This window comes from Littorina saxatilis, linkage group LG9, assembly GCF_037325665.1.
Source record: "Littorina saxatilis isolate snail1 linkage group LG9, US_GU_Lsax_2.0, whole genome shotgun sequence".
Classification (NCBI taxonomy): domain Eukaryota; kingdom Metazoa; phylum Mollusca; class Gastropoda; order Littorinimorpha; family Littorinidae; genus Littorina; species Littorina saxatilis.
In genome coordinates this window covers 18834742-18842919 of record NC_090253.1, presented here as the reverse complement: position 1 = coordinate 18842919, position 8178 = coordinate 18834742, and the positions used below count along the sequence as shown (strand labels likewise).

At 38.3% G+C, this 8178-nt stretch overlaps 1 protein-coding gene across 1 annotated transcript in view; it reads right to left on the bottom strand.

Moving 5' to 3' along the window:
• The window catches only part of LOC138975521 (sodium/calcium exchanger regulatory protein 1-like), a 52412-nt gene that overhangs the window by 23256 nt on the left and 20978 nt on the right, over positions 1-8178 (bottom strand). The window lies entirely within an intron of this gene.

Here is an 8178-nt window from a genome sequence, read left to right as displayed (position 1 = left end):
GAAAATGATGACAATGTCGAGTGCTCAGCGCTATATCTAATCATCACACACTGTCTAACTGTGGCCCCACGCGCTTGAACCAGAATTAACCACCCTGCTGCGCGTGCGCGAAAGCTGTTGCCTATGGAAAGCCGTTTGGCTCATAACTATTACAGCTGTAATTTAAAATATACACCTGTATTTAATGATAAAATACAGCTGTATTTATTTCTTAAACGTATACAATAAGTATCATTATTAATTACAGGTGTATTTTTTTTATTAATTACAGGTGTATTTTTTTTATTAAATACAGGTGTATTTATTATAAATTACAGGTGTATTTATTTTTAAATACAGGTGTAATTATTATTAAATACAGGTGTATTTATTTTTAAATACAGGTGTATTTATTATTAAATACAGGTGCATTTATTATTAAATACACCTGTATTTATTATAAAATACAGGTGTAATTAATGATAAATACACCTGTATTTAAAAATAAATACACCTGTATTTAAAAATAAATACACCTGTATTTAATAATAAATACACCTGTATTTAAAAATAAATACACCTGTATTTAAAAATAATTACACCTGTATTTAAAAATAAATACACCTGTATTTAAAATTAAATACACCTGTATTTAATAATAAATACACCTGTAATAATCAGTTATAAGTCACGTGGTTAAGCGACTTAAAAACTTGGACTGGGAATCCACATGAAAAACACTAAGCTTATACGCGTCTTCATCGCCTCGCTTTGCCGCCTTTTGACAGACTGAACAGCTCAAGATGGCGGGGGTGGCAAATGTCCCTGATGTTTTGGAAGGTTTGCGAGTGCAGTTTTAATTAACGCTGTTGCCCAGGCTCGCACAGCAGGGTAAGTTAATTGTTTTATGACGAATTCGGTTCTTGTGACGATCTACACCGAGTCAGTGGGGCATCCACATCCAGAAGTTGAACTTGAAGGGAGGCCTGTACGCGTTTTTGACCAAAGATGCAAAATATTGGAATTCGGTGCGAGAGACTAGCTGCTATATCGTGTTATCGGTAATCTTGAACTTTAGCGTGTTAAATTCATAGCTCTTAATTCAGAGGCATTTAAGTCTCCAAATTGTAGAACCTGTACTTGTAATCATAACAAGTCATTTTAGATCCCTTTGAAGTTACGGAATGAACTCCGATGATGAACTGTACGAATGCATTTGACCCATCAAAGAGGAATTATCCGTGTGACCAGACAAGGGAGACAACTCTTTCGTGTAGATGATGTCCCATGGTTGACAACGTACACCATTTTCGTCACGCTAAAGTTCAAGATTACCTTGTTATCTGTGTGTGTGTGTGTGTGTGTAATCCGTTGTAAAGTGTATATTATGATTATTTGGTGGCGGCGGCAGTGGTACGTATATAATCTCATATGGAAAGCCGTTTGGTTCATAACAAACCTTGATTGATATGGGTTAAAGCTGTGGTCTATTTATGACTTTCCGGGCTACGAGGTTGAAAAATAGGGACAAAATCATGTACAGATTTCTGTACAGCAAACACTACCCGAAACCCCACCTATACGGCGTGTATGACCTTGAGAGCTTCAGTCAACGCTTGAATTTTGCAGTGGTAACATCCGGTTTGCTCTCGCAGAGCTGAGCATATTTGTTGTCAAGAAGGATCGAGCAGAAAAAATAAACGACTTGGCAGGGATTCGAACTCAAGGCATCGGGGCCTCGAAATGTCGGGGCCGATGTCTTAACCGCTAGGCCACTACACCAGTATTGTCAAAGATAAAAAAATTGATAATTTTATATCATTCTACGCTTGAATTATCATTTATGCATTGCAAAAACGTAAAAATTGACATTAAAATTTGCCTTTATTTGCAAACATGTTTTACAGAATCGCAGTACATGTTTACACCGTCATGCTACACGACATTCGCGCCATGCAAATAGCTGCGATATCTCTATTTACAACATGCAAGAAAATGACAAGAACAGTAATTGAATCTCTCCAAAGCCAGTTGAAACCAGACATCTAAGAAATAGTTATACATGTATTCACTTCTGAACAACCGGCACGGTTGGCCTAGTGGTAAGGCGTCCGCCCCGTGATCGGGAGGTCGTGGGTTCGAACCCCGGCCGGGTCATACCTAAGACTTTAAAATTGGCAATCTAGTGGTTGCTCCGCCTGCCTGGCGTCTGGCATTATGGGGTTAATGCTAGGACTGGTTGGTCCGGTGTCAGAATAATGTGACTGGGTGAGCCATGAAGCCTGTGCTGCGACTTCTGTCTTGTGTGTGGCGCACGTTATATGTCAAAGCAGCTCCGCCCTGATATGGCCCTTCGTGGTCGGCTGGGCGTTAAGCCAAGCAAACAAACAAACAAACAAACAAACTTCTGAACAATGGGCGGATAGAGATATAAATCATGCTGCTTCAAGAATAACATAACATGAATTCATATCAATGTTTTTCCTTCATTTTCTCAATTGGCGCAGTAGCCTAGTGGTTAGGACATGAGACACGAAGTCGAGAGTTCGAATCTTCGCCGGGGCTTTTATTTTTTCCCCTTGATCTCTCTTGAAGATAAAATATGATCAGTCTTGAGAGAGCAACCGGCTGTTATCCCTGAAAAATTCAAGCGTTGACTGAAGCTCTCAAGGTCATACACGCCGTATAGGTGGGGTTTCGGGTAGCGTTTGCTGTACAGAATTCTGTACATGATTGTATCCCTATTTTTCACCTCGTAGCCCAGGAAAGTCATAAATAGACCACAGCTTTAATCTCCAGAGCTGTGTACCAGGAAAAACCATGTTATAAAGTAGACTTTTTATTAAATTTAACTTGAGACATTTAAGCTGTACAAATTAATTTCATTCACAAATACTAGTTTCATAAATATCCTTGGCCTGCAGAGATAGAATAACAAATACTTGCACATTTTGTTTGTCTTAGTGTTCAGTAAAAGTACAAAGGTTTTAAAGTAAAGCACCTTCATAACATGGAAACCGGAAGTTGTGACATGAATTTGAATACTGCTAACACTACCAAGAAAATAATATATATATATATTCTATGTTGTTTTGTTGCAAGTCTGCATCATTAACAACCTGGAGTATTACTGGAAAAAAATTATTACTAAAGAAAATATGTATACTCTCGATACTCTCCATGCACATGATTTTTGTGCAGACGAGAATTTTTGCAATTCAATAAAAGGGCGACCACTTAGTAAAGTCTTGTTCAATTATGTTCTTTTTATGGGTTAGTTGTTAGCAACAATGTAACCGACAAACTTCAAACTGAATTTTGGTGCTTTCCTCTAACATATATTATATATTTGAAAAACATCAATGTTTACCTGTGTCAAGTTTCTTTTTTGGGAGAGTATACATTCAAGTTGCCATTTAATACATGTTTTAAGGACTGAAAATACATGTCACAAAATGGGAAACGGCCCAGGAGAATAACTTATATGTAAAGCAGCAAATGATAAGCACATGGTTTTACCCCTGAAAGCTCCAAAGATTTGGGAAAATGAATCTCGTTTGCCTTCACATATCAAACTGAACGTCAAGCAGCTCAAAAAAAGTCTCAAGAAAAGTTACGCTTTCAAAATAGCATTTCATTCTGTGTCGCAAAGCATGCTTAACATTTCTACGCTTCTACAAATGAACACAAGCATGCAATAATTCCCTCTCTTTTGAGTCCTGGTACTTGTATGCTTATTAAGAAAGCGGGATGATGTTTCCTTTATTTCAGAATTTCTTTTTTGTCTTGTTTCAGATGGAAAGTGCGGAGAAACCACCATCTCAGATTTCGTGTTTTTCATGTCTGGGAGCCGGTCCACAGTACCAGGAGGGTACCAGAGTCCTCTGACCGTGGTGTTTGTGGACACACCCGAAAAGCCACTCCCCAGAGTGTCAACTTGTGCCCTCAGAATGCAGGTGTCTGCCCCACACGTCAAGAACTGAGGCAGAAGCTGTCCCAGGCTGTTCTTGAAGGGGTGGATTTTATTTATTGTAAAAACTTTCCTTCAATGGTGCGATTAGTTTCTGCTTGGTAGCCGTAGCTGTTGGTGTTTCTATCTGTACACACCTGGGGGGGGGGGGGGGGGGGGGTGTTAACGTTGAACTTTGAAATCTTAAAATTATTAAGACAAGGTGTGGGTGGTTTTTTTCTCTCCGTAAAATAAGCTTTATTTTAGGTGCCTGTACCGTACATCATTTCTTACTTGCTATTAAATGCAAGAGAGAGACTTTCGAAGATTTGATGTTTGTGTTTCGCATTATTTTTGCTTGGTAGCCGTAGGTGTTGGTGTTTCTTTCTGTACACACCCTGCGAAAAAATGTTTGTTCTGCATTTTGAAGAGAATTCACAAATGTATTCAAACTGAATTATTTGAGGTCATGCTGCAAAGGAAAAAAAAAAACATGACCCTGATTTAACCGGTTTCCTATACTCCTTTACATACCTTGTTTTTGTTTTGATTGTTTTCTTTGCTTTTTGCAGGGGGGGGGGGGGGGGGGGGTGTGTTTAACGTTGAACTTTGAAATCTTAAAATTATTAAGACAAGGTGTGTGTGGGTTTTTCTCTCAGTAAAATAAGCTTTATTTTGGGTGCCTGTACCGTACATCATTTCTTACTTGCTATTAAATGCAAGAGAGAGACTTTCGAAGATTTGATGTTTGTGTTTTGCATTATTTAAATTGCCGTTGTGTTTCAAGAGTGTGTTCTGTTCTTATTTGTTTTTTTGCACCACTGTTTGTCATTATGTTGCCTGCTTTTCGTGTTCCGTGTAACGCTGTCCATGGAAAACATGTAAAGCATTGTATTTCTCTCGACTATTGATCAAGTAAACTAAGCACTTTCACTCATATCAGGTATCAGTTACCTAATGTACAGAATAAATGGTTCAACCCCCCTACTACACGAATAACACGTTGCCAGCAAAATATCAAAAGCACTCGGACTAGCGTTACAGTGTCCCATACAAAACTTGGCAATATACACCATAAACCGGATACAAACAATCAATTGCACGCTAACAACTTTGTTATACTGTCTCATAATGGTATACAAATTAATAAACTCAAAAGCGTTTGTAACAGTTATGATAATGTGATATTCGTGCCCTGTGTAACGATAGTCTGTTTTTTATGTTTTACCAAATTAACCAAAACTGGCGTTGTCTACTGCTTTTCCTTTTATAGTTTTACACTCCTCTGTAGTGAAGGTCACTGCTCACACAAGGGCGGGGATGTAGCTCAGTCCTGTTGGCCGCTGTCAGCGCGAGTTCGTCCCCACGTTCGGCGAGAGATTTATTATTGCTCACAGTCAACTTTGTGTGCAGACTCTCCTCGGTGTCCGAACACCCCCCGTGTGTACACGCAAGCACAAGACCAAGTGCGCACGAAAAAGATCCTGTAATCCATGTCAGAGTTAGGTGGGTTATAGAAACACGAAAATACCCAGCATGCTTCCTCCGAAAGCGGCGTATGGCTGCCTAAATGGCGGGGTAAAAAACGGTCATACACGTAAAAGCCGTGGGAGTTTCAGCCTATGAACGAACAAACGGCTCACACAATTTCAGCTTTCTTGTTTAGTTTATAAATTTCAGCCTCAATTCCTCGTCTCTGTAACCAGTATTAAATAGTGACTGTTTTGCTAACTGTTCAGCTGTCACCTGCCAAGTAGAACCGATGTATTCTTTATGATGTGATAAAATTAAAGTATTCATTCCACTTTGTGATGGATGAACTCGCAACTGCCAAGTATTACCAGTCTTATGATGGGATAAAAATTAAGTATTCATTCCATTTTGTGATAGGTTAACTCTCAACTGCCAGTAATACCATTCTAATGATGTGATAAAAATATTCATTCCATTGTGTGATGGGTTAACTCTCACCTGCCAAGTATTACCAGTGTGTCTTGTGATGTGATAAACATAAAGTATGCATTCCATTTTGTGATGATTTTCCTTATTTAAGTGGATTTTCTGCATGACACTTGTTTGATTAAAATTAATTGTATTTTGTGGCAGACAACTTGAGTTATGTTTGTGTTTTTGTAAAAACAACTTGTTTTTTTTAAATATGACTGGAAATGAGACTAGCAGCCATGAATCCATAACTACATTTTGCTGTCCATCATAGACATCTCACTCGCACATGTTCATTGCCTCACCATACAGGAATCAAAATCCATACAAACAATTTGTATATCCAATATTCAAACTTGTCATACACATTTATTCATACACAAGAATTATGTGTCATACACATTCAAGCAATCAAGATCCAATAAATGTATATAATTGATGTTCTTAAAAAGACTACACACACACCTAAATATATAGGTGATCTTTGAAATGGGACATTTACATGCAAAATTCAGAATGCAAACAGAGCTTTGGCTTGCAAATGTAATAGTCATTAACCAGCACATAATATGAATAATTTTTGAAATTGTTGTGATACTGATTCAATTTTTCACATAAAATCAGAATTTCATTTATTTTAGTTTCCTGATACAAATGATTCGTCTAGCTTACCTTGAATAAACATACCAATACGTCAAAAAGTAGGACATCTGAGCTCAAAGATTAATAGTTTGGTTTGAAAAATCTCTAAATACACATAATTACAAAAACAAAACAAAATTCCGTGATAGAACATGTACTGATCTTGCAACTAAAGTAACAAGAAGGGCAAAGCCCATACGACTCGCATGCTTTACACATTTTTCCTACCAAAAATACATGTGACCTTGACCCAAGGTCAAGGTCATCCAAGGTCATGCAACACAGCTGTTATTCAACATAGGAGGTAAATGTTGTTTGTTTGTTTGTTTATTTGTTGCTTAACGTCCAGCCGACTACGCAGAGCCATATCAGGACGAGGAAGGGGGGGATGAAGGGGGCCACTTGTCAAGCGATTCCTGTTTACAAATGCACTAACCCATTACTTGTGTCCCAGCAGGCTTTAGTAAAACTAAATTAATACCTACTGGAAGATTACCAGTTTCCAGTATGTTAAAATAGGCTTAACCTATCTACTGCTGGACTTACATCAGAACACTAACAGATTAAACTATACATGAATCGCGAGACAAGCGGCAAGAGAAGAGATTTTTGGAAAAAATACAGGTGAATGAGCAAGAAGGCAGAAAAAAGAAAAGAATTCATGAAGAAAAAGAGAGCATGACAGGAAAGAGGAACCAAAAATCTACCTAACAGCAAACTAGAAAGCTCCTGCGGTTCCAAAAACAGGAGGGGCCTTTAATTTCATAACCGCAGTGCCCCACTGCGGGAAGGTACAATGGTGCTTATTGGCTCTTTCTACCATGAGATATGGTCACTTTTAGTGGTTCACTACCTTATTTTGGTCACATGTCATAAGGGTCAAAGTGACCTTGACCTTGATCATATGTGACCAAATGTGTCTCATGATGAAAGCATAACATGTGCCCCACATAATTTTTAAGTTTGAAACAGTTATCTTCCATAGTTCAGGGTCAAGGTCACTTCAAAATATGTATACAATCCAACTTTGAAGAGCTCCTGTGACCTTGACCTTGAAGCAAGGTAAACCAAACTGGTATCAAAAGATGGGGCTTACTTTGCCCTATATATCATATATAGGTGAGGTATTCAATCTCAAAAACTTCAGAGAAAATGGGAAAAATGTGAAAAATAGCTGTTTTTTTAGGCAACATTTATGGCCCCTGCGACCTTGACCTTGAAGCAAGGTCAAGATGCTATGTATGTTTTTTGGGGCCTTGTCATCATACACCATCTTGCCAAATTTGGTACTGATAGACTGAATAGTGTCCAAGAAATATCCAACGTTAAAGTTTTCCGGACGGACGGACGGACGACTCGGGTGAGTACATAGACTCACTTTTGCTACGCATGTGAGTCAAAAAGGGGACTCGGGTGTGCTGTTAAAATTGTTGGCACATTTAGTATCTAAAACTCACCTTTGATTTTAGGGGGTGCCTATTCTTTCTTTATTTTGTGTTTAACATTGTTTTCAACCACGAAGGTTATATCGCGACGGGGGGAGATGGGATAGAGCCACTTGTTAATTGTTTCTTGTTCACAAAAGCACAAATCAAAAAATTGCTCGGGGCTTGCAACGTAGTACAATATATTTTGTTTGTTTATTTGTTGCTTAACGTCCAGCC